The following is a 27,032-nucleotide window of genomic DNA, read 5'->3' on the forward strand; positions in this document are numbered from 1 at the left end:
TAATAGATAGTGAAATTCCAGATCAGATATTGTCATGAAAGTGAAGTCAAAATTCCAAACATTACATTTCATATTCCTTAAACCTCCACATATAACATCTAAGACAGGGATCTCCAATTTACTTTGATAACTTCAGGCAAGATGAAAGTAAACAGTCATATCACTATATAATCAAAGTCAGTACACACTGTACAGTATATTGGAATAATTTTCTTTCAACATTTGGCAGGCATGAAGCAACTTCAGCAACACTATTTTCTGGCAAAAATGACATCATATATATTTCCTTTCTTTAACTGTATATCTCTGAAGCCAGCTGTGCTGAGGAATGAACGGTACTCTGATGGGGTCCGTACTTTTCCTTCAGTAATAAGCAGCACTATGATGGACTACATGGCAATAGGAAAAGGTAGAATCTTGTCTTTATCTAATGTTGGTTCCACTATTAATACTCCACCACCTGTCAAAATGTAAATAATAATAATAATAATCAGAAGGTTTTAGAGAATGAGAAAGTCAAGATCTTGTGGGACTTCAGAATTCAGACTGACAGGCACTTGGCCCACAACACAGCTGACATAACAATAGTTGAAAAGAAAAAAGTATGGTTCATTGACATTGCAATACCTGGAGATACACGAATTGAAGATAAACAGCAAGAAAAAAATCACAAAGTACCGGGACTTGCAACTTGAAGTTAAGCGACTGTGGAAAAAGAAATGGTGTGTTGTCCTGATTCTAATTGGAGTCCTTGGAGCAATATCTAAAGGGCTACCTCACTATTTGGAAATTTTAAATTTATCAGACTTGAACAATTAGGGTGGAACACCTTCATATGGTATGAGAAAAATAAAATTCATAGACACTTTCAAAATCACTATGTAAGAAACTCACCAATATCGATATGGGGAAAAATAAAGCCTAGAATATACTTGAAAATTCCAGAATGGTTCTCAGTGATGTATAAGAAGCCTATACAATCCCAAATCTGGTGAAGCTTGAAAAAATCATAACATACAAAGGCATTTTGGACATTGAAGGGAAATTTAAATCAAAGCAAGAGCTTGAAGAATAGGATATTATACTATCATGGTGGCCTCAATTGCAAATACATCTATATGTATCTATATCTAGATGATATAGATATAAAATTATCTATATCTTGATGATATAGATATGAAAAATATGGCTTTTATAAAGGACCAACACTGTTTGATAATGGTACAATGGGGGAACTTTGGCTATAACATAGAATTAAAGAAATGGCAAAATTTATGGGAAAGGAACTATAGATTAACAATGGTAACTTCTTATAAAGAAAATTTATATAAAATGTTTTATAGATTTCACTTACCATCTGCTAGGTTAGCTAAAATGTTTTAAAATATGTCTAGCACATGTTGGAAATGTAATTTAAAAAAAACGGGCACATTTTATCATATGTGGTGGACTTGTGCTAAAAAAAAAGGTTTGGGCAAAAATACATAGATGGCTATAAAAGATAATAGGGAAACATGTCAATTTTAAACCTGAACTATTTTTATTGGGGATTATTTCAGAAAAAAATGATAAGAAAATTATGTATTTAGTATTACATGTTTTAACAGCAGCGAGGATTATCTTCGCACAATATTGAAAAGATGAAGAAACATCGCAAGATGAAGAAATAATTAAGAAGATGCTAGACTGTGCAGAAATGGATAGACTTACATTGAAAATCAAACAGAAAGAAGACACAGAATATTATCAAATATGGAACTTCTTTTACCAGTGGTTGGAAAAAAGGGGTGGAGAATAAGAATGGAATCTGTATTGTTAAACAAATTAAATACCCAGACAATATGATGTTTATTAAGCACTAAGAAATGTAATTAATAGAAAATTAATAAAATTTATTTTTAAATAAAAGGTCTATCGCTAGTCTACAAACAAGTGAATTATGAAAAACAGGGGAGATGCAACCAGGACATCATAGAAATCATGAATGCCACAGAGTTCTGCCTAGCAGGAGCAAAGCTATCCAGCAAACCTGGGGCACCCCTTTGTACTATAACTACAGTGAAGACATCGATCCCCTTCTCCTTCCCGTACATCAGGTTTTACGATTTACGATATACAATAGCAGAGTTGGAAGGGACCTTGGAGGTCTTCTAGTCCAACCCCCTGCCTAGGCAGGAAACCCCATACCGTTTCAGCCAAATGGCTATTCAACATCTTTTTAAAGACTTCCAGTGTTGGGGCATTCACAACTTCTGGAGGCAAGCTGTTCCACTAATTAATTGGTCTAACTGTGAGGAAATTTCTCCTCAGTTCTAAGTTGCTTCTCTCCTTGATTAGTTTTCACCCATTGCTTCTTGTTCTACCCTCAGGTGTCTTGGAAAATAGTTTGACTCCCTCTTTTTTGTGGCAACCCCTGAGATATTGGAACACTGCTATCATGTCTCCCCTAGTCTTTCTTTCTATTAAACTAGACATACCCAGCTCCTGCAACCATTCTTCATATGTTTTAGTCCCCTAATCATCTTTGTTGCTCTTCTCTGCACTCTTTCTAGAGTCTCCACATCTTTTCTAGGTTTTCCTAGGGTGGTTTCACCTATTCAGGAAATGTGTATACTCATAGGTTCCTGCCAACTCTACAGAGTGCAAGGAAGTGTAGCTACCATTCTTCCCCCTTCCCCAGATCATTGGGACTGGAGAAAAAGGGACCCCCAACTCCTAACTTCCAATTGTGATTCAAGTGCCATTCTACCAAGCAAAGCCGAATAAGTTGCTTTTGCCATCTCAATATTGATGTCCCAGGTTTAACCACTCGCAATGCCCACAATATTAACAGCCTCGCTTTCATAATTGCAAAGAGTCTAAATACCACCTCACAAGCCCCGGAGGCCCTGAATCAGGAACTTAGATTTGAGAAGTTATACTAGAAAATAGAGTGGCCATCAACTAACCACTCCTGCACCTTAGATTTCCTGACTTCATTTTTGCAAATTCAGGCTATGTGCTGGTATTCTGCCTTAGTTATATGTCCCTCTTTCCACTTTTTGTACTTATTCTTTTTGTCCTTCAGTTTATCAAGGAATATTTGTGAAACATACTGGCTTCTTCCTGGATTTCTTATTTTTATTTTACAATGGTATTATGCTGTCATGGGCTTTTATGATCATACTTTTCAAAGTTTCCAAGCTTCTTGAGTTGTTTTCCCCTTTAAGATTTTTATCTAGGGAATCTGTCCTAGGTTCACTCTGAATTTGTCAAAATCAGCTCTTTTGTAGTTTAAGATACTGATTGGATTATATTTTATGTGTTTGCCTTATACTGAATTTTAAAATTACCTGATTGATCTCATAGATAGTTAAAGTCTCCCTGTGGTGAGTTTCCTATATACATTGATTAATTGGTTAGTAAAAAGTTCATCTATTTCTTCTATTTGATTGGGTGGCCTGTAGTATATGCCTATAGCAATGTCATTCTTTTTTCTTTTACCCATATACATTCCAGGAGGTTTTCATCCTTGGTTATGTACATTTCATTAGAGATGTAATGAACATTTACATATAATGCAACTCCTTCTTGGGACTATTTTGTTTTGAATAGTTTGTATCTTTCCATCAGTACATTCCAATAATGGGTTTCATCCCATCAAGTTTCAGTAATGAAAACTATATCATATTTGCTTTCATGTACTAGTGCCTCAAATTCACCCTGTGTGTTCCCTAAATTCCTAAACTTTGAGCATTAGTATATAGGCATTTCAATTCTTTAGGGCTGATCTTGCATATATTTCTTATATCTCCTACTTTGTAACTCAGTTTTCCATCCTTCCCATCACTCTCTATTTCATTATGTGGTTTGATTATGTTGAGGTTTATTTTGGAATTAAGTCTCAAAGATCCTAAAGACTGATCAAACCCTCCACCCTCATTTTTAGTGTATGCTCCTGACATGTTTAGCCAGTGGTTTACCAAAAACATTCTTCCTCGTTTTTGTGAGGTGCAGCAGCCCATCCCTTGACAGAAACCTTTCATGGAGGTAATGCAGACCGTGGTCTAGGAATCCAAAGGAATCCAAATCTTGGCAGCAGTAACCACTGAGCCAGTGGTTTACTTCTAAATTCCTTTGTTCTCTCAACAGTAGAAGTATGCAAAATAGTATACAAAAGTATAGAGGATTGTTCTCCCCTGCCGTAGTCTGCAGTTTTCATAAATATAGCAACATAGGTACATACCAGGCTTACAGGCATTAAACACTTTGTTTAGCAGCTTCAGACACTTTTCATCATTCCAATCAAACAGGATCCTGGCCAAAATGTACAAATCTGCTTCAAGAATTGGATCTTTAAAAAAATCCCCTGAAATGAAATAATTAAGATACATTTTAAAATATGATCATCCTGAAAGAATACTTTATTCTCCCTGTCTACCATTTAAAGCAAAATAAGCTCTTCCATCTCATCATGTTCTGACATTGGCAGAAATGCTAGAATAAACTCCAGTTTACCTCCATGGACAGTAATCTGCGATGCTGCTGGGAGGGCATTATATTTCTTTGATGTTTCCACTACTTCAGGGAGGTCAAAAAGTGTCACAGTACAATTTGGATACATTGCAATCAGTTCCTTAGATAAGGCACCACAGCTTCCTTGAAAAAAGGACAAAATAAAAAGAAAGAACTATATAAAATAAAATTTAGAAATATATATTTCAAACAGTTTTTCAGTTTTGCTGTTTTAAGATTCTTCAACTACCTCACTTACTTACAACATTAAAGTCTGTTTTCTAGTTTCCATACAGCAATAAACAGAAGATATATTCTAATAAATATATTACCTAAATAGTTCCTCTCCTTCATTTTTGTAAAATGTTTTCCTTTAGTCTTTTTTTTTTAAATAGTCTTTATTGGTTATACATTTTTTTAGGTTAAAACATACAAATACAAATACAGTTTTAAACATACAACCCCCCTCCCCCCCCCAGCGGTGACAGTCATTCACAGCCCAACTTTTTTTTTCTTCCTCATTGTTTAGTCTCTAAGCAACATCTTCTCGTTACAAAGTTCAGGGATCTACTACAATACCCATGTTCACTTTTAGTTCCCATTGTTAACAACTGCTATTTAACTTTCCCCGTTTTAAGTCCCTGCTATTCTCCTTGTTGCCCACCTATACCATAGGTTCCAGCTAAGATAATGTTCTATTTCTCCTTTGTCCCTCAGCCAACCTGTCATTCCATCCATTTCTGCACATTCATAGATCTTTTTAATTATGGCATCTTCCGATGGTATGGTAGTAGATTTCCAAAATTGTGCATAGATTATTCTTGCAGCCGCAATTATATGTAGGCTCAAATACCATATAGATTTACTCATGTTTTCTGGTTGTATGCTTAGTAAAAAATTATTGGGTTTCCATTCCATGCTTGCCCCGGTAACCTCTTTTAGCCATTTTTGAATCCTTCTCCAGTATTTCGTGGCCTCAGTACAAGACCACCAAATATGGTAGAATGTGCCATCCCTTCTTCCACATTTCCAACACAGTGGAGATAACCCAGGAAACATTTTGGCTAACCTCGTTGGGGGGAGGTGCCATCTATAAGCCATCTTGTATATGTTTTCTTTAAATGCTGTAGATATTGTAAGTTTAATAGTCTTACTCCATAGATCCCACCATTTGCCCATTTCAATCTCATAACCAAAGTTTCTCTCCCATGTTATTAGAAGGCTTTTATCCATCTCTTCTTTAGTATCTTGACAGGTCAAAAACTGATAAATCTTCGATAACATTTTCTTATCTCCACTAAACAAAATCTTATCTAGCCCCTGAGGGTTTGGGTAGATCCCAAACCGTACCTTATTGCTTTTAAACCGATTTCTAATCTGTAAATATTCCCACCATTCCAGATTCCTGCCCTGCTGCTCTAATTCCATCTTTGTTTTCATGTTGCCATCTTCTGTCATAATGTCTTTATATGTTATGTTTCTTGTCCAATTAAATACACTGGGATGCGTTAAGGCCTCTAACGGTGCCAACCAGCACGGAACTCTAAGATAGTATTTTTTCCTCATCTTTTCCCACACCCCCATCAACATCTTCTGAATATAATGTCCCATGAAGTACCTATGGGGGTATCTCTTTCTTGCCAGAGGGAGGCGTGCCATCACTGGGGGAGGTCGTGTCCCTCTATAGCCAATAGGCGCCTTCTACTCAACGTCACCCAATCCTTCACCCATGTCATAATTGCAGCATTATAATATGCTTCCCAGTTGGGTACTCCGAAACCTCCCAGTTCTTTACATTTTTGCAACATTTGGGCTTTGATTCGTACTTTCTTGCCTTGCCATATAAATCGAGCCACTATTGTCTCCAAGGGTTTAAAAAAATGTTTTAATTGGTGCCATTTGAAAAAAAAACAAAAATTTCGATAGTACATGTGTCTTAACTGTCGCAATCCTGCCCATCAAAGATAGTTGTTTACTACTCCAATTAGTCATGTCCTTAGATACCTGTTGTAGTAATTTCATATAGTTATCTACTTTGATAGAGGAACATCTCTCCGTGAGCCAAATTCCCAAGTATTGTATTTTATGGGCCATGTTAATCCCTAGCAGGCTTTGTACTTCCCTTTTCTGGTTCAAAATCATATTCTTAATTAACAGTTTTGTCTTCTCTTTATTTATACGTAGCCCCGCTATCATACCGTACTCCTCTATTTTACGTAGAAGTTGTATCCCAGAAGCCATAGGATCCTCCAGAATAAAAACAAGGTCGTCAGCAAAAGCCTGGACCTTGAATTCTTGAGCTTTAGCTTGTAACCCTTTAATTTGTATATCACTCCTCACTATTCTAAGAAGGGGTTCTAATGTAAGGATAAACAGTAGGGGGGATAATGGACATCCTTGTCTTGTGCCTTTACCAATCTCAATATCGCCCACCTCTTCTCCATTTACCAATAATGTCGCAGTTTGTCGTACATAAATTGCCCGAACTGCATTTAAGTTTTCTCCAAACTTCATATTTTCTAATTGTGACAACATAAACTTCCAATTTACCCAATCAAAAGCCTTTTGTTCATCGAGAAACATAAAGGCCACTTGTTTATCCGGCCGGGCTTCATAATATTCTAAGGCATCCAAAATAATTCTAACATTATCTTTCAATTGCCTTGATGGCAGGAAGCCGTTCTGATCAGGGTGTATAAATTTACTAAGGAAGAATTTAAGTCTATCTGCCAGTATAGCTGCAAAGATTTTATAATCCACATTCAAAAGTGAAATGTGCCTACAGTTTTTAATTTGGGTACGATCTCAAATGAAGCGAAAGGGGTACTAAACCAAAAGATAACAATAGATGAATTAGAAAAGGCAGTCAAAAAAATGGAAAACAACAAAATTCCTGGCATGGATGGTTTGCCAGTTGAAATCTATAAAACGTTTTTGGAAATCTTAGGACAAGAGATGATAGTAATATTTAATGCTGTCTTGACGGATTCTATCACACCGAAATCGTGGGCTGAGGCCTATATAACCCTTTTGCCTAAAGCTGGAGCTGACCGTACCAAAATTAAAAACTATAGGCCCATTTCCTTTAGTCTTTTTCAATGGGCTTTTCCGTTTTTCAAAAATCTATCCTATTAGCTATTATTTCTCATTCCTTTTCCTGTGGCTTCCCTTTCCATGCCTTCTTTTAATAGACACCTAAATCAGAGGTGTAAAAGTCAAGGCCTGGGGGAGAGATCCAGCCTGCAGGGTGCTTAGATCTGGCCCACAGGCCACCTTGGAAACAGAGGCTCATGGTGTCTCTGCCAGTGAAAATGAAGCTCATGAGAGCCACAAGTGCCCTCCCAACCTCCGTTTTCACTGGCCAAGGATTGCAGGAACCCATTGCAGCTGAAAACGGAGCTTGGGAGCTCATTTTTGCTGACAAAGTGCTTAGGCCTCCACAGGCACCCCCAACATGAATGACATCGAAGTGGCCACACCCACACTGGCCACACCCACCCCAGCCCACCAAGATCAAACATAACCCTGATGCGGCCCTCAATGAAATCAAGTTTGACACTCCTGACCTAAACCATCATTTCTCAGGGGACCCATTGAAATCTAAGCACGATTAAAATTAATCCATCCTACTGCCACTGCTTGCAGCCCCATACAAGATTAGCTTTCTTAAAGTTAATCCTCTTCTTTTATCTTCTTAAATTAGCAGTCCCCCAAGCAAATTGGATCACCTAAAATAAAATAATAAATTTTTTGATGGTAAAATCAGCGATTGTTGTCTAGTATATGGGAATAAACAATGTATGGGAAGGCTACACAAAAACACCCATACAGTCATGATAATTCAGTGTTTCAAGTTTGAGTCTCCAAGGATGAGGGTCAGCAGAAGTACTTGATCTTTACAACAAATGTACTGGCAATTGACAGTATCTAGTAATGTTTTATTAATATATTGTGCACATAAATGCATTATATATGTGAATAGGCACCCAAAGTCCAGTGGTCCAGTATCAGACCTTTAAACAGTGCATTCTGCATCCTCAAGGCATTACCAGGACAAATGCAATTCTGTGCACTTTCTGTCCTTAGTCAACTTTGTTCCAGACTTCAGATTTTTGTTTTGTTTTTCCATATTCATAAAGTTTGATAATTTCAATCCAGACAAGAGAGGAAAAATCAGGGGAAAAAGATGGGAGGCATCCACGAATAGTGCTTAGTTAAGCCCTTTAAAACTTGCCAATAATTGTAAGTAAATCTTTTTAAGAAAAGCTCTGAAAACTTATTTGGCAAAGTAGACTTTTAACCTCTGAAGAATTCTACTCTTTCAATCCTGAAAACATAGTATTTGTGAAATAATCTAAAATGTCATAGAACCTAACCCCCTTTTCAAATGTTAAAAAGTCTAATTAATAATCAAGCAAAGTGTCTAAGAATTTGTGATACTTACCACCTATATCACAAATGAATTCAAATTCAGAAAGATCAAATGCAGTCAGTACTTCTCTTCCATGCAAACTCCAAGCCTCATTGAAATACCTGAAGGCGACTTCGATGTTTTCTTCTGACCTAGATTGAAATTTACACAATAAACTTATATTTTTTTACATAGAAAAGAGCACCTCTCTACAAATGTAATTTCTAATTTACCAAGAAGAATCCAAAGATTATGAAGCCTTGATGTTCTACACCAGTAGTAGTCAACCTGGTCCCTACCACCCACTAGTGGGCGTTCCAGCTTTCATGGTGGACGGTAGGGGTTTTGTCCAATACTGAAGCACTTTCCTTTTTAAAAAAAATTTAATTGACTTTTTAAAAAAATGTCATAGCATTATTTAAACATTTTCATTAGGTTTTCATAAAATTACCATTACTGTGGAACCAGTGGGTGGTCAGAAAATTTTACTATTAACAGAGATGCAAAAGTGGGCGGTAGGTATAAAAAGGTTGACTACCCCTGTTCTACACCAACTTCAAATACTGATATTAACTTGATAATATGTGATAAGGGAAATCAATTCTATTTCAGAATCTCTGTGCTAGCTTTCATTGCAGATTTCACATGTTCAGATCAAAAACCAATTAGACAGTGTTGTGAATGTTGCTTGCACACAGATTTCAGACTTTATAATCCACATCCCTGGGAGAAAGAGATGTCTGTCGGTTACCTAAAGCAGTGGGCTCCAGGGACCAGTTCCATGGAGAAATGTTCTTCCACAGACTGGAGGGGGTATGGTTTTGCATGCAGCCTGAAGCCTGTGGATGGGGCTTCATTTGTTTGCATGGCTTGGTTGCTGGCATGCTGCAGATTGGTGTCGGTTCATGGACCAGGGGTTGGGGCCTGGGGGTTCAAATTAGCCCATCTGATATTGATATAGAAAAAAATTGCTATCAGAAAATTCATATTAAAAATATTTTCATTAAAAAGGGATTAGGAAAAGAAGGACAGAGAAAGGCTGGAAATACTTCCATTATTTCCAACAGCCTCTGAATTCTGGAAATCTTCATGAAGCTGGAAAAATCCAGAAAAGTGAAACACGGGTTCATTTGCTACAGAAAACCTTTATTTATACATATAAAATTTGTGCTAAGGAGGAATTTGCACTAAATATTTTACTTCTGTTTTATGCACAGTAATCCAGATGTCTAGAGTTTTATTGTTATTATTTATTTATGTATTTAAATCTATTGGCCACTCATCTCCAGAGGACTTTGGGTAGCAAGAATAATGTTTTTTTTCTTTTTTGAAGTCTTAGGTTTAAATTTCTTTGTACAAGTTATGAACAGGTAATATTACATATAATATGATAAATATTACCCAACAGATATGATATGATATATAATAAATATTAATATATATTACATAACATACATAAAATATTATATGTATGCAAGAGAGATGTGTCTGCCACCTGTCATGTATTCTCTCTGATAATTAACAAGCCAAAATAATGTTAATAATACAGCCTTCTGTTTAGAATCTAGATTTGGTGAACAATATCATAAATATCATAACTGCTATGCTATGCTGCGCTGAGCTACGCTACGCTACGCTACGCTACACTACGCTACGCTACGCTATGCTATGCTAAACTATGCATTATATTACACAATACATTATATTATACTATATTATACTATAGATCCGTGATGGTGAACCTATGGCATGCATGCTACAGGTAGCATGCGGAGCCCTCTCTGTAGGCACACAAGCCATTGCCCAATTCAGTCCACTGTGCATGAATGCGCAACTCCCACCAGCCAGTTGATTTTCGGGTCTCTGCCGTGCATGTGGAAGATGCACACGCGTGCATGGAGGGGTGGGGTGGGGTGGTCACATGTGCACTTTGGGGGGTGTGCGGCACATCTCTTGCATGCCCCATTTTTGGTCCCAGAAGGCTGCAGGCAGATCTGCTAGGCCCAAATTGGGGGCCGATGGGGCCATGCAAGCATGCGTGGGTGGCAGGGAGAACACAGGAGAGTCACATGTGCATATACATAGGGACGGGTCACATAGGGGGGGTGTTACACATCTATTGGATTATTGTGTGTGGGCACATGCATTGTTGCATGTACGTGCACGCTTTTGGCATGTGAGGACAAAAAAGTTAGCCATCACTGCTATAGATTATTATGTTATGTTATATTATTATAAATATAATGTAATATAATATATTTATTGTATTATAATATATTTTATCTTCTGTTCACCAAATCTCTAGATTCTAAATAGAAGGCTATATTATTAACATTATATTAATGAATATATTAACAGTCACTTATGCCCTAGTCACTTCCCGTCTTGACTATTGCAATGTGTTCTACACGGGGCTGCCCTTGAAGAGCATCCGGAAGCTGATGCAAAGTGCAGCAGCCCATATGATTTTGTGCAGACCTGGTGTGCACATGTATCTCCTCTCCTGCGGGAGCTGCATTGGCTGCCAATTTGCTTCCAGGTGCAATTCAAGGTACTGGTTGTCAGCTTTAAAACCCTTCATGGCTTGGGACCAGTTTATCTGAGGGGCCCTCTCTTGCCAGTCACATCTACCCAACCCATCAGAGCGGAGAGGCATGTTGCAGGTCGCATCCCCATGGGAGATAACGTGGTGGGACCCAGAATAAAGGCCTTCTCCATGGTGGCTCCCTCTCTCTGGAACATCATTCCCCCAGAGATTAGAATGGCCCCACTCCAGGCCTGGAGAATCCAGAGTGAGATGGAGCCCATTAAATGGCTTGTGTAATGTGCTGTTGCCGGGGCAGGAGGTGTGTGTGGGTGTGTGTGTGTGATTATATTATATTATATTATATTATATTATATTATATTATATTATATTATATTATATTATATTATATTATATTATATTATATTATATTATATTATATTATATTATATTATATTATATTATATTATATTATATTATATTATATTATATTATATTATATTATAATATTATTATATTATATTATATTATATTATATTATATTATATTATATTATTATATTATATTATATTATATTATATTATATTATATTATATTATATTATATTATATTATATTATATTATATTATATTATATTATATTATATTATATTATATTATATTATATTATATTATTATATTATATTATATTATATTTATTATATTATTATATTATTATATTATATTATATTATTATTTGATTCTTTTTTATTAGTTTTATTGTTTTAAATGAGGTTTTATATTATGTAATATACGTGTTGCCATGTGCGAATAGGCAGAAATAATAAATTAATAAATAAATAATGTTTTAACTTGGTAGTCATCAGAGAGAAAACATGAAATGTGGCAGACATAACTCTCTTGCATACAGGCATTAGCACATCAGTAAGATGCCCTTTGGAAGTCAGATAGTACCAGCAAGAACTACGATACCACTGTCCTAAGAGGTGACACCAAAGTGGAAAAATCAGACTGCTTCTTGGGGCTTCTAGTCTTTCATCCTTATATGTAGTTCTAGCTTCCCACATATCCACACTAGAAAGGAATTCTTAGACAGTTATAGTACCCAAGTGACATCACAAAGAGGTTGAAGGTAGAAGAAAAAAACAGAGAAATCATTGGTACTGTAAATATTAATCATTCTTTTACAAAGTTGGACAAGGAAGATTTGATAGACATATGTATTTGTTGCCCATTCTTTGAAAAGTAAAACATTGAGAAATATTAGATTTACCGGTAAAAAGCCTCAAATACATTGTTTGAGGAATAACCAAGTATTGATGAAATCTGATTCTTTCCTTCCCTGAAAAGATATTTTAGAAGCAAATGGTTAGGCAGCATAAGTAGACTATCACATTCTTTTCCCCCATCATGCAATACTGAGTATATTATGCAGGTCCCTGTGTTATTTTCAAAAGTCATTTCGAATGGCTTAGTCTCTAAATGGTTGATCACTTGAAGCTGAAATATTTTGCAATGCAATCCTATACACAGCTAAACAGAAATTACTTTTGTTGTGCAGTGCAATACTATACACATCTAATCAGAAATCAGTTTCATTTTTTAAAAAATACAAATATCTATATAGCATTCAAAATAGAAAAAATATTTTATTCAAGGCAGCATTCTTTTTTATTCTTTATTCTTATTGTTTTATCTTTCAGTGAATATTTCAAGGGATTATTTCTACTAAATTGATTTAAAAGTTTGTTCAAGGGAAAAAAGGTACTCTTATTTTCACTGTTTTACTGATTCTTGAAATAGAGCCAGTCTCTGATCTAAAAGTTTAGATTGACACACAAGGGCTTTACAAGGCTCCTCTCCCAAGGAGATACTCTACCAGGGGTGGGTTGCATTACTGCCGGTTTGCTTCACGTGTGCTTGCGCTTTGCTTGCGCATGCGCAGTATAATATTTATTGTCATTGTACTTAAATACAATGAAATTGGTTGCCTGTATGCACAGAACATTATGAAATGACAAAAAAAAAACATGCCGGCAACAGTATAAGTGACCGAGGAACCAGTTCGGGGGCGTAGCCAGCCTGCCATCCCTACCGGTTCAGCAATCCAGTCCCAATTGTCACTACCGGTTCACCTAAACTGGTGCAAACTGGTAGCAACCCACCCCTGTACTCTACCTAAAATACGAGAAGCTTTGATTCAAAGTTTAACTAGAATGAGACTATGTGAATCTCTGTATCAAAACAAATTGAAGAACTCAAATGATTTCAGACAATTTTAATCAGCATTTCAGATATGTGAAGATGCATTTTTCACATTAATTTAGAAAGCCAAACTGTATCAGACCACAGAATGGGACAGCTCGCCATGGCCAACTCACTGCGGCCAAGTCGCCACAAGACAACTCATTGTGGATCAATTCAACTAATACAAAAATTAAATGATGAGAGAATTTTTATTGTTTAATTTCCTAAAGATGGATTTCTTTAATTTGCAAAGAACAATAGGAAAGACATAGTATACTTATGCTGAATGACAATGATGTTTCTACACATTGTATCAATTAAGTGAATAAAATATGACAATGACATATTAAGTCTTCTAGCATGGGGAGAAAAAAATTGATTTTGAAAAAGAGCAAATTGTTTTATCTACCATACATGCTTTTGTGTGATATTTGTTTTAAAAAAAATAATATTCCTACCTCACTGCATCAGGCAAATATTTCATTCCTGGGTAAATCGTATCAGAGAAGAACTTCAGGCTATAATATTGAGATTTTGGACTTGATTTTGCCAGGTAGAGGTTAGCAAATTCTGTATTTTCATAAAGATCTTAAAATGAAGGGAAACAGAAAGGAGTATTAAGATTATTGCTAACACAAAAAAGAAAATTTAAAACTATATTACTCAATCTATTATTTCTTATATTTTGAATAAAAACAAATCCAATGAGTTATTAAACATGATTGGTAATACTTCTGAATGTTGGTGCTGGCGATTACATCTGAGAATATTATAGACAGCCAAAACAAATTGATCATTGAACAAAGCAACCCAGAGGTTTCACTTAGAGAGCAAATGATCAGGCTTAAATTTCCCTACTTTGGACACATTATTAGAATGTTTTACTGCAGGGAAAGATGTGAGGAAAGAGAAAATGACCAGAAACAAGGTGGATGGACTCAGTTACAGCGGCAATGCGTAATGGGCATTGAAAAACTTGTAGATTTCTCCCCTGAAGCAAATCTATGTTTCATAAGTGGTATTCAGCAGGTTGTGACTAGTTCTGGAAAACCAGTAGCGGAAATTTAGAGTAGTTCGGAGAACCGGTAAATACCACCTCTGCCTGGTCCCACCCCCATCTATTCTCTGCTTCCCAAGTCCCAGCTGATCAGGAGAAAATGCAGATTTTGCAGTAATCTTCTCCTGGAGTGCGATGGGAATGAAGATTTTACAGTATCCTTCCCCTGCCACGCCCACCAAACCATGCCCACCAAGACATGCCATGTGCAACAAGCCACGCCCATATAACCAGTAGTAAAATTTAATCCCACCACTGCTGTACTTGTGGTCTTCAATGATTTATGGGATGTAATCAATCACCCCAAATGTTTCAAATGATTGCAATCATGCCTTCTATTATAAAATCTCAAAAATATCTTAAAGTACTACACTTTTAAAAAACAACAAATAGGACAACATAACGGCCAGGTCATTCTTAAATACAGTGCTTGAAATATAGTTAGGTATAGTATGAGTATGAATTGAATGGTATAGACTGGTTATAGTAAATCAATGACACATTTGTAAAAGTGACCGGCTACAATATTTTATGTGACACGCCAGCATTCACCAGTTCCTGACAACATGTGTTCTTGAAAATGTGGTGTGCTCTTACTCAGTGTCTATAAATTACCCAGGAGACCCATGTTTTTGCAAGGCATACAAAGCCTCCAAAATTTAAGAACAGGGTGTGCTTTTCTGTGGTCTTTGGAGATTGAAGAAACTAGCCGATTAACAGATAATGGAAGCAGTTAGCTTCCTCCCATAATTGGGGCATACCAGGGGTTGGGACACTAAGTGTGTGTGTGTGTGTGTGTGTGTGTGTGTGTGTGTGTATACACACTCGTCACAAGAGTCCATCATGACAGAAACCCAATATTTTTACTGTTGCCTTTGTTATATTTGTGTTTTTTTATTTGTGCTGATAAATAAATAAAGGGAGACTAGTATAGATCTATTTCAAGCTATTTAGCTCTCATCAGCTAGCCATACCCTTACTGGGATTCGAACCTGTGCTATATTACATCTTAGGCAAACGTCTTAGCCATTAAGCCACAAGTTCTCCTCCTTATCAGCAGAAGCCAGGGAAGAAGAAGGTATATATTTAGTGTTACAAACCCTGGTAAGCCCCAATTATGGGAGGAAGCTAACAGCTTCCATTATCTATTTATCAGCACAAATATAACACAAAATGTGTAACAAAGGCAACAGTAAAAATTTGGGTTTCTGTCGTGATGGACTCTTGTGACGAGCCGATTGACAGATAATGGAAGCTGTTAGCTTCCTCCCATAATTGGGGCTTACCAGGGGTTGTGACACTAAATATATATCGTCACAAGAGTCCATCACGACAGAAACCCAATATTTTTACTGTTGCCTTTGTTATATTTGTGTTTTTTTATTTGTGCTTTATTTATTTATCAGACAGACAGACAGACAGACAGACAGACAGACAGACACAAACACACACACACACACACACACAAACACACAGACATTTATTTATTTATTTGCTGGAAAGTAAGCCTGAGGATAAGAGTTTGGGAACAGGATCAGGTGGAATTTTTCAGTGGCAGTGGTGGGGCTAAGGGATGAGGTTGAGATCTGGGCCTGAGCCTCAACTTCCAGCCCATCCCTGGGCTGCCACCAAGTGCTGCTTTTCAAGGTGACCTTGATTGGGAGTGGGGGAGAGAGGATTGTTCCTCTTTTGTTTGGGAGTGGGCCTGTGACACATCAACCCCAAAGTATTTCCCATCCGTGGTATAGATTAATATGTAATAATTAGAAATCATTTGAGGCACTTTTGCTTCCAACCCAGTTACCTCTGTTGGCCTTCAGTTCTCTTTTCAGAAGATTTAAAGTTACACAACAGTTCAGCAGCATCTCCATTCCAGTGAGACTGGTGTTTAAACGTTCAGCAATAATTGCTGAGGAGAGAGATTCATCTGACTCTCTCAGTAAGTCAAATATTCCAAGTTCACAGGAAGTAGATATTATCTGAAAAGAAATGGAGAGATCTACCAACAGAAGAAAGTTTGGGAGAGGATGATCTTCCTTTAATTAATTAATTTTGTCTCCTCCAAAATATATGTAAAAGATCTGGATAGCTTATGAACGATGAGTGAAAGTCAATAATTCTAGCTAGAAGCTCTCTTCAGGATGGAGAATGCATGCCTTCTCCAGTCCTGTCCCTTCTTAATGTTTGCTTGCTCATCTAGGAAGTCTGCAAGAGGAAATCTGAGTTGCTTGAACATAAGTTCAGCTTCCTATGTAATTTGGGATACATGTAAACCTTGAGTTACCACAGTTAGAGTCCAAATTTACAACATTCCCCCCTCTCCTGGTACTTATGAAACAGTCCCAAAGTTATGAATATTGCAGCACTACGGCAGTCATTCACACTTATCAGCGACTGCAGAGACACAGTAACATATACCCTGCCCATTTTGCCCCTCCACACACACAACTTGGCCCAGTCTTCCCAGGATCTGGGCCTGTGGAGACTCACTTACCTTGCAATGATCTAGCGAGCCGTCGATTCCTTTAGCTGCTTTGGTGCATTTGTGGGGAACAGAGGACTAAAGTAGTGTGAGATCACACAAAATCAGTAATGCAAGGTCTCATGCTACTGATTTTGTGTGATTTCTCACTACTTTAGGCCTCTGTTCTCTGGGAACCGAGGCCTGGATGAGACCCGCAGCAAAAGGCTTTACAAACGGCGAGGCCTTCTCTCCATTTTAGCAATAGCAGTAGACTTATATACCGCTTCATAGGCCTTTCAGGCCTCTCTAAGCGGTTTACAGAGAGTCAGCATATTGCCCCCAACAATCTGGGTCCTCATTTTACCCACCTCGGAAGGATGGAAGGCTGAGTCAACCCTGAGCCGGTGAGATTTGAACCGCTGACCTGCTGATCTAGCAGTAGCCTGCAGTGCTGCTTTTAACCACTGCGCCACCTTGGCTCTTTCCAAAGCCCTTTGCCGTGGATCTCATCCAGGCCTCTGTTCATTCAGAACCAAGGCCTAAAGAACTGTAGTGCAAGATCACGTGAGCTCAGTAGCCTTTTGCTCCAAGACTGGAAGCTTCTGGGGGCCATGATCTTATGCCAGATCATTGCCCCCAGAAGCTTCCAGTCTCGGCGCAAAAAGCAATTGTTGGGACCCAGCAGAGGGAGCATGAGGGAGAGGCCTGGGGTGGTCTGAAGCAGGTGTCTTGTTCCATAGCTAGGTTCCGCATGGCCTTCCCTACCCTGAGATACCTCATGTGACTTAACAACCTGCACATTTGACCAATTTTGTTGTATTTAAGTACAATGACAATAAAGATTATACTTATACTTATTAAGGAATGCCTGGGCAAAAGCAGGGAGTGATCACACTCATTTGATGTGATTTACCCCAATAAATTCTTGTATTACAAATGTAATTGGCAGGCTCTATTATATTCATAACTCGAGGATTACCTGTATCTTTTTTTTTAGAGGATCGGCGGAAGGACGAGGCAGGAGCCAGGACTGGAGAACGCAGAAGTGTTTATTAACAGGTCAGAACTATTTACAGGCGATTCAGCACCTTCCCTGCTTGACAGCTATTTATATGGAGCTGTCAAGCAGGGAAAGCCAATAAGCACGCCCCCTAGCGGCCCGTGCTTAGCCAAGCCGCACCTTAGCCAATAAGAGCGTGGCTTGGCTAGTTGCTAGCCACTAGATCGTAAGTCTAGGACTTTCTGAGTCCTCAACATTTTTTAGTGCCGGATCACATGGAGAACTATTCATGTTCAAGAAAATATTAGGATACCATTCCTTTTGACTTCTCAGATGAATGCAAAGAGAGTAGAGGGAATAAACAGCTCAATTCTCTGATCTGTTAAAATTCCTTACAAGCATTCTCTAAAGAGAGCTGCAAGATCTGTTGTGATAGAAGCTACTGACAGAATTGTGGTCAGAAGACACTATTGCTCTATTTGATTAATAATTGAATTGTTTAGTGCTGATTAGATTTGGCATACCTTTCATCCATGGGTGGCCACTGCTCCCTAATTCTTCAATCCCTGAAAAGTCTAAGAACCATAATTTATGGCAACCAGCTTTACTTGTAGCTGTTGAGCAAGAGGTCAAAGGGCATGTACAACATTTTTTTCATCTTGCAACTAAATTACTTTTTAAAAAAAATCACAACTAGGTTTTCATAGACTAAATCTAGTAGTGTAGTATGCCATCAAAAAGAAAAGATAGAGGAAAATGTTTATTTCAGGTTCTGAACAGATTTCTTTTGTTCAAAAAAGTAGAAAAGCCATGGTCCAAAATTAAAGCTTTTCCCATCAAATTTTAAAACACAATCTGTGGTATAGTACTGCAAGATTTTATAATAAAGGTAACATAATCTCTTTATTTGTCATATTCCAATCTGATTTCCTTCAACTGAAAATTAGGTAGCCTTATAAACTACTGTAATAAATAATAAACATATCAAAACAAAAAGCAACATTTCCAAAGCAGAATGAGCAAAAAGTATGATCTTGTAAGCAAAATGAAAAAGCCAGTTCAGAAAGTTCAGCAAAGGCTCTTGTACTTTAAATTAAAAAAAAAATAGTGGAGCATAAGCTGCATGCTTTGGAGGTTTGTTTCACATCCTTAAGACTTCCAAGAAATAAAATTGTACATTTTAATGCCATTTTTTTTCACCTTACCTTTGTAACTATAAATGAATGTTGATGCTGAAATAATATTTTAATATTTTCTTTTTCCTCTGGTGAACCCATTGTTTTTCTCTGTCAAACACACAAGAAAATTATTTCATTCATTCACTCCCACATTCATAATATTTCTATACCATTGCAATCTACATAAATTTCCGTTGGTTACAGTATCAAACACAAAAAATACATAAATAAATTCATCAACCCATTTCAGTGTCTGTAGTTATACAATAAGTAATCTGACAATGTTTACCTACTAAAATTCTAACATTTCAGCCCATTTTGACCACCATCTTAAAAACCAGCAGGGGAAGCCCACCTAGATATCCAGGGGAATCTGTTTCCAGGGATGGAGACACAACAGAAAATCATTGGCTTCCTGCCCCATAACCACACATTTCACATAGGGAGAGCACGTTCAACATCCCAGCTTATGACATGTTTATCTGAAGTCACACTCCCTCTAATGATTTTGTTTAGAAGCACCCTATACAGTAAGCTTCAATGAGTAAAGGGAGTTTAATCAAAGACACCCAGTGAACTTTCTTCACTGAACATGAATCTCACCAGTTCTATTATAACATATTAACAACCAAGCCCATTAATTACATGTACTTTGCCAATATACTACTAGTTTCCACAGACCCTTTTCAGTGCTGCCTGCTCCACTTGGCATATTGTCACTGTACTGATGAATAGAATAGAATAGAATAGAATAGAATAGAATAGAATAGAATAGAATAGAATAGAATAGAATAGAATAGAATAGAATAGAATAGAATAGAATAGAATAGAATAGTTGGAAGGGACCTTGGAGGTCTTCACCACTTCGGACAAATTGTTATCCAACATCTTCTTAAAAACTTCCAGTGTTTGAGCATCCACAATTTCTGGAGGCAAGCTGTTCCACTGATTAATTGTTCTAACTGTCAGGATATTTCTCATAACTAAGGAGACTATAACTATAAGTTGCGTCTCTCCTTGATTAGTTTCCACCCATTGCTTCTTGTCCTACCCTCAGGTATTTGGAGGCTTGACTCCCTCTTCTTTGTGGCAGCCCCTGAGATATTGGAACACTGCTATTATGTCTCCCCTAGTCCTTCTTTTCTTTAAACTAGATATACCCAGTTCCTGCAACCATTCTTCATAAGTTTTAGTCTCCAGTCCCTAATCGTCTTTGTTGCTCTTCTCTGCACTCTTTCTAGAGTCTCCACATCTTTTTTAATTGTTTTTTTTACGTATTTTTTTATCATAATACCTTTCTCTTCTGTCTTTCAGACTCCAGAGAAGAATCTGGGAAAGTTTCTTCCTAGGCAGGGTTTTTTAGTCTCCATTGTTTGATCAACTGGTTAAAATATGCAAACTCCCTATCTTCAGAAGAGGTTTGGGTGCATTTTTAAAATTATTTTGAGGCAAGGGACAAAAACAATTTACTACATTGGATCCCTCCCCCCCCCCTTTGAGATGGGGAGATGGGAAGTGAAAAGAGGAGATAGCAATCTTTTCACTTTCTCCTTGAAGGGGTTTATCACTTTGATACATAGCTTATACACGTACACACAAAACCATTTTCTTTGGAGTGATTTGTTATTGCACAATGACCTCTATACATGAGAGAGCAGGCTTTTACCCTCCTTTGCTAATATGTCATTCCAACTCAAGGTCCAAGAGTAGCCAGATAGATATTCTTCCTGTTATGCATCATTTCTGAGATTCTTTCTATTGTTCATTTGAAGGAAATAATTTCCAGGCCTTGCTGGTTGACTTTTTGGTAATGACTCTTTCTTCTCTTGTGAACATGAGCACAAAGCTTATGTGGTATAGCATAGAAGAGAAAGAATAGCAAACTCAAGTAATTGATCTTTCTATATGTAACATATAGGGACAGATCAACATATCTACCTACCAGAGGATGGTAGAGGACAGGAAGGCCTGGAGGAACGTTGTCCCTGGGATCGCAATGGGTCAGACACGACTTTGCAGCTAACAACAACAATATTTAAAAACTTGTTTCTTAGAGAAAAATGAACTGTCACATTACAGTAGGAAACAATAAATATATTATTAAATGGGATCTTCTGATCTCATCTTATCAACTAGTATCTGACTTTGGTGCTTTTTAGACAGAAACTAGCTACATTTCTGGAAGAACAATTGCAAAACCTTAGAAAGCCACCTTCTGCTTTATCTCATTAGCAGACATTCCATTTATGTATAGACATATTGATATACCAGCAGGAACTCAGCTTTTACATAGGAATTATAACCCACTTCTGTCAATTATTAAGTAACATACAAAAGTAAAAGCTGCTAAGATTAAAATAAAATAGTAATATACAGTAATATTCAATAATGCAAATTATAATTAAAAATTGTTAATGTTCCTGTCAATCCCAATGGTGATACAAGTTACAAGTTTCAGGAAGGAACCTAATTTGTTTCAGGGACCAATTGCTCTATAGAAAAGTAGCCCCACACAGAACTTTGTATTAACATTTTGATTCTTTCTAATTTCAAGGAACAACAGCAACAATCCAAAAATAATTAAATAATCCATTAATGTGGATTGAAAGAAGCCTATTCAGAAAATACAATGGCACATTAACAATTAGCACTTTTACTGGAACATGTGTATACTTTAGCCTTAAATTATTTAACTTCTGTAGAAAGCCAAAGAATGGAATATTTTTATCAGTTTTAATATTTAATTCATTATTTGAAAGGGTTATGTGTCTTATTTTTGAAATTATAAATAAATGTTGATGATGAAAGAACATTTTAATATTTTCCATTTTTCCACATGAAGTTATAATTAGTGCAGGCAGTTCTTCAACAAGCTCAGTTATGTTTACTGAATACAGAAATTATCAAATAAAGGAGTACTTGAAACAGTACCCCACTCAGGAAATTGAAGTTGGAAAGGGGGGGAATCCTCTAAAGCCATCCAGAAATACTCATTTTGGAGAGGAGAGGAGAGGAGAGAAGAGAAGAGAAGAGTAGTGAGAATTATTTACAGAAATATTAGTACAGGAAATATATTTGCAATATTTATCCATCCAGGTTTATCTGATCTCATTTAAATAACGCCATATAAATTACTTGTTATTTGTTACAGTAATATGCAGGTTTCTCTTTAGACCAGACCAGAGCACTCACAAAATAGGGAATTTTGGTAGACTTCCAATTAATTATTAATTAATATTTAATTTAATTAATATTTCAATTTCCCCCAGAGACAAGGCAAGCACTCACTCTCCTGCCCTTCCAGAAATACCTCAAATCTCTGCTGACTCATTTGGGGATGACAGAAATGCAGATTGGTTAGTGCTTTGAAGGCCTTCCCCCATATTTTAACTGTGGATTTTAAATAATTTATTATTGTTTTAATCCACTTTGTATTATAATACACCATTCATATGTCTTATTTTTACAATGACAATTCAAATGAGTGAGTTTGCTTAATGACTTGGGCATTTAAAACTGCAGTGTTGACTTAATAATTGTGGTGTTTGCTTAACTGCCATGAAAAAGATTCTGGTCACCAAAGATGTGTTGACTTACAAACATAATGACTTATGTAAGTCAGGGCTTAATTATAGTTTTAATATTAGGATTAATTATATACATTCCTGAATATATATTTCAATTGACACTTAATATCATTGAATTTTACAAAGAATAGAATGTTTTAATACCTGATACATTATTTATAAGTATTACATATCTTATCTTTGATAAAGATATCTGGTAAAGAAATAACCTTTTAAAGGTTATTTAAAGAAATAACTGGTAAAGAAATAACCTTTTAATATTTTCAGTTTCTTCTAGTAAACTCATTGCGTTTTTAGGAAGTTCTTCGGTAGCTCTTTTCATATTAAATCAAATATCTCCAGTTCTCAAGGACAGAGCTTCAGGTATTTATGGGTTACTTCCAAGATCAGAAAGTCAAAGTTGCAAAAATAACTAAAGTCCTAAAACAATTGTTTCAAAAAATACAAGAAAACAAAAGAAAAGAGGGTAGTGAAATTTCATTAAATACATGATAATGAGAATTACTACTATTCACAGCAGCACAAGTACAGGAAATATATTTGGAATATTCTCATTGATTCTAAAATTTTCTTTAAAATCAAATTTCCTTAAGAAGGAAATGAATCAAGAATTTTTGAAAATTATACCTTTTGTCCTAGAAAGTTAGTAAAAGCTCACTTTCTTCTTTTAGAGCAGAGGTGTCAAACTCGCTGTATCACAGCAGCACAGACATAGTGGGACTTTTTTTCCTTTTTTAAAAACTTTTTTTTTATTTTTTCGTTTTTATAACAAATAACCACCTGTATACTATTACATAACCAACATTATTTTATATTATTAAATATTAACATCAATTCGTTTTACCATTAATCCCCAAAAATGATTATTGGCTCCTCTGCTCTCCATACACCATATTTGTACCCTGTCTATCACTTTCTTCTCACTCTCTCCTCCTGTCCCTACCTCCTTTCTTCCCTCTGTCATCCTTCTCTTCTCTACTTCCCCTTCCTCTCTTTTTCTTCTCTCTCCCCTTTTCACTCCTTCTTTCTTTCCTCCTCTTCCCCCCCACCCTCTCACCTTACCCTCTCTTCTTCCCTTACCTCTCTCCTCTCTTCCACATTCTTCATCTCATTTACTTGGTGTATTTCAGCCTCCATTTTTTGTTGATGATATTTATAATTCCATTTCATTATACATCTTTAATTTTAACATCTTTTTTTTTAAGAAATGAAGGGGGGGAGTATATGTATATAGCAATTATATTTTTTTCTTTTTAAAAAAACCAACATATTGTGGGCCAGAATGTAAACCTGATTACAACTCCCAGCTATTTTCATCGTAATATTGTATAGTTATACATCATTACCCGCCCAATTTTTTTAATTCTGTCGTTATAATCTCATTATAAGTATATTTCATTTTTCCCCTCCATTTTTCCATATCTTAACTAAGCTTACATTTAATTGTCTTTAAATAACAATCCTTACTGCTTGATGTTCATTACAATTCCATTGATCTGCTACGTAAAATAACAAGCAATACACACCTCACTTTGTTCATCTCCTTAAGAATTCTATGTGCATCCATATTTCATTTATTTTAACCTATATTTAATTGTCTTCCCATTATCATATTCAATCAATTAATAACTCAGTTCAATTATTGTATGCTAGAATACTTCATAAATTTCAGAACTTCTGGAGGCAAGTTGTTCCACTGATTAATTGTTCTAACTATCAGGAAATTTCTTCTTAGTTCTAGGTTGGTTCTCTCCTTGATTAGTTTCCACCCATTGATTCTTGTCCTGCCCTCAGGTGCTTTTGAAAACAGCTTGACCCCCTCTTGTTTGTGACAACCCCTGAGATATTGGAACACAGCTATCATATGACTCCTACTCTTTTCATTAACTAGTCATACCCAATTCCAGCAACCATTCTTTATATGTTTTAGCCTCCAGTTCCTTAATCATCTTTGTTGCCCTTCTCTGCACTCTTCCTAGAGCAGGGGTGTCAAACTCACATCATCACGTCATCATCATGTGATGTATCGGGACTTTTCCTCCTTCACTAAACCAAGATGGGCGTGGCCAGCACGTGACGCATCCGGCCTGTGGGCTGTGAGTTTGACATCCCTGTTCTACAGTCTCAACATCTTTTTTACATCGTGGCAACCAAAACTGAATGCAGTATTCCAAGTGTGGTTATATGAATCAGTTGCCAAGCAATTCATGTGTATTTTGATCACATGACTGAGAATGCTGCAACAGTCATAAGTGCAAGTCACTTTTTTCAGTGGCGTTGTAACAGCAGGGAAGCCTGCTGGGAGCAAAAATAGACCCTTCCCCACCCCCCATTTTTGGCCTAGCAGATCTCAGGAAAGCCTTCTGGGAGCAAAAATGGACTCTCCCACCCACCCACCCACCCCCATGCCTGTTTTTGGCCTAGCAGGCTTCAGAGAATTCTGCCAGGAGCAAAAGCAGATCCACCCATCCCCACCCACCCATTTTTGGCCTAGCAGGCTTCAGGCTACAGGTTCCAAAGAACCTGTAGTAAAAAAAGTATTTCAAAAGCAAAGGGAGGTGGCTTTGTACCTGGGGCATCAGAAGAAGCCCTGCGAGGAGACTGCTGTCGATGTGAAGGAAATCTACCCCCCTCCCACATGCAGATCGTCCTTTCAAAGATGATTCACCAGAACGAAGAGGTGGCTGGAGGCAGTGTTTGCATCAGGTTGGGCTTTCTTTGTATGGGGGATGATCTGGGGAGTGTGAGGTTTAGGAAGCCTGGGCTGGCATGGGGCAGTTTCTCCAGCAAAGCATCTGATTTATACCCTGGGGTGAGCATCTTGTGGAATGGCCAAAGTGTCTTCAATGAACTTTGTTCTGCTTGTGTGCATCTCTGCAGACAGCAGCATCGGCAGGGTCTCCGAGCAATTGCAATTGACTGCAAAAGCGACCACGCTTACTGGTGGCAGCAGCCAGAGCAGCACCCACAAAGCAGCTGTTCCATTGATGGAATTACCTGCTGTGATTGTCACCATTAGGTAAGGAGGGCACGAAGTGTGTCACTTGGCCTGCAGCTTCTTTTGCAGATGCAATTGGCTGCAAAAGTGGCCAAGCTTACTGGCTGCTTTTGCAGCCGGAGCGGTTTACCTGATCCAGGGCCCTCAATTAAGGAGCTGAGAAGCCCTGAGGTAACCGGGCAAGGGAAGGCCTCCTATGCTGGCCATGCCCACCTACTTCAATAGAGCTTATTTTTGGGGTAGGGCTTATATTAGGTCTACCCCAAAAAAATGTGCTAGGCCTTTCTTTTTAAATAGGTCGTATTTTGGGGAAAACATGGTACTTTCCTTCAAAGTACATACAAAGTTGGGCTAGTAGGTAGATAACAGGTTTACTATAGTAAATGGATACATCTATAGACTCGCAAGTTAGAATCATTAGTAAAAGCAATTTTATTATTGCAATTGTATTTTAACACTCAGTAGGAATAAAGCAAGCTGAATATTATTTTCTAGCTAAAATAACATCGAATACATTTCCTTTTTTGAACTGAACATCTTTAAAGCCAGCTGTGTTGAAGAGCGTACGATGGTCTGATGCTTTCCGTGCTTTTCCTTCAGAGTTAAGCAACATTACAATGCAGTAAAAATGAGCAGAAAGAGATTCTGGTGATATTTCTTCATCAACAGTTGGTTCCACCACTAAAACTCCAGCACCTGTTGCAAAAGTAATTTGGTTAATTCAGGAACAAGTTGCCTAGAAAAGGAGTGGTTTGCTTACCGCCTCGTTTTCATTGCTGAGATTGTGACCTTTCTCTCACAACTTTGCCCCTCTTCTAACAACATTGTTTTGGGCTCTTTTTTCCTAGCCTAAGTCCATGGTCTATTTTAGCCTCCTTGGGTCCCAAAAGATATTGTAATGTTATTCCAAGTCACAGCTCCTTCAGCATTGTCTAACTTGTAACACGTACTATTTTAGCCCACTTAACTCAGGACTGCTTCTGACACTGCCTATACTTCATGACTGGACCATCATGGAAATTCTAAGCAATCTTTTCTCAACTCAACTTTGCTTACATTCAATGATAAATGGC

The 27,032-nt window shown here is 37.1% G+C and overlaps 1 pseudogene; it reads right to left on the reverse strand.

The window, feature by feature from the left end:
* Positions 1-8: 8 nt before the first annotated feature.
* LOC148043287 (acetylserotonin O-methyltransferase-like) lies at positions 9-19,473 on the reverse strand (annotated as a pseudogene).
* Between the last annotated feature and the right edge of the window lie 7,559 nt (positions 19,474-27,032).

Source organism: Thamnophis sirtalis, unplaced genomic scaffold (genome assembly GCF_051295495.1).
Source record: "Thamnophis sirtalis isolate CommonGarterSnake01/CBP01778 unplaced genomic scaffold, rThaSir2_p1.2 scaffold_12, whole genome shotgun sequence".
Lineage (NCBI taxonomy): Eukaryota > Metazoa > Chordata > Lepidosauria > Squamata > Natricidae > Thamnophis > Thamnophis sirtalis.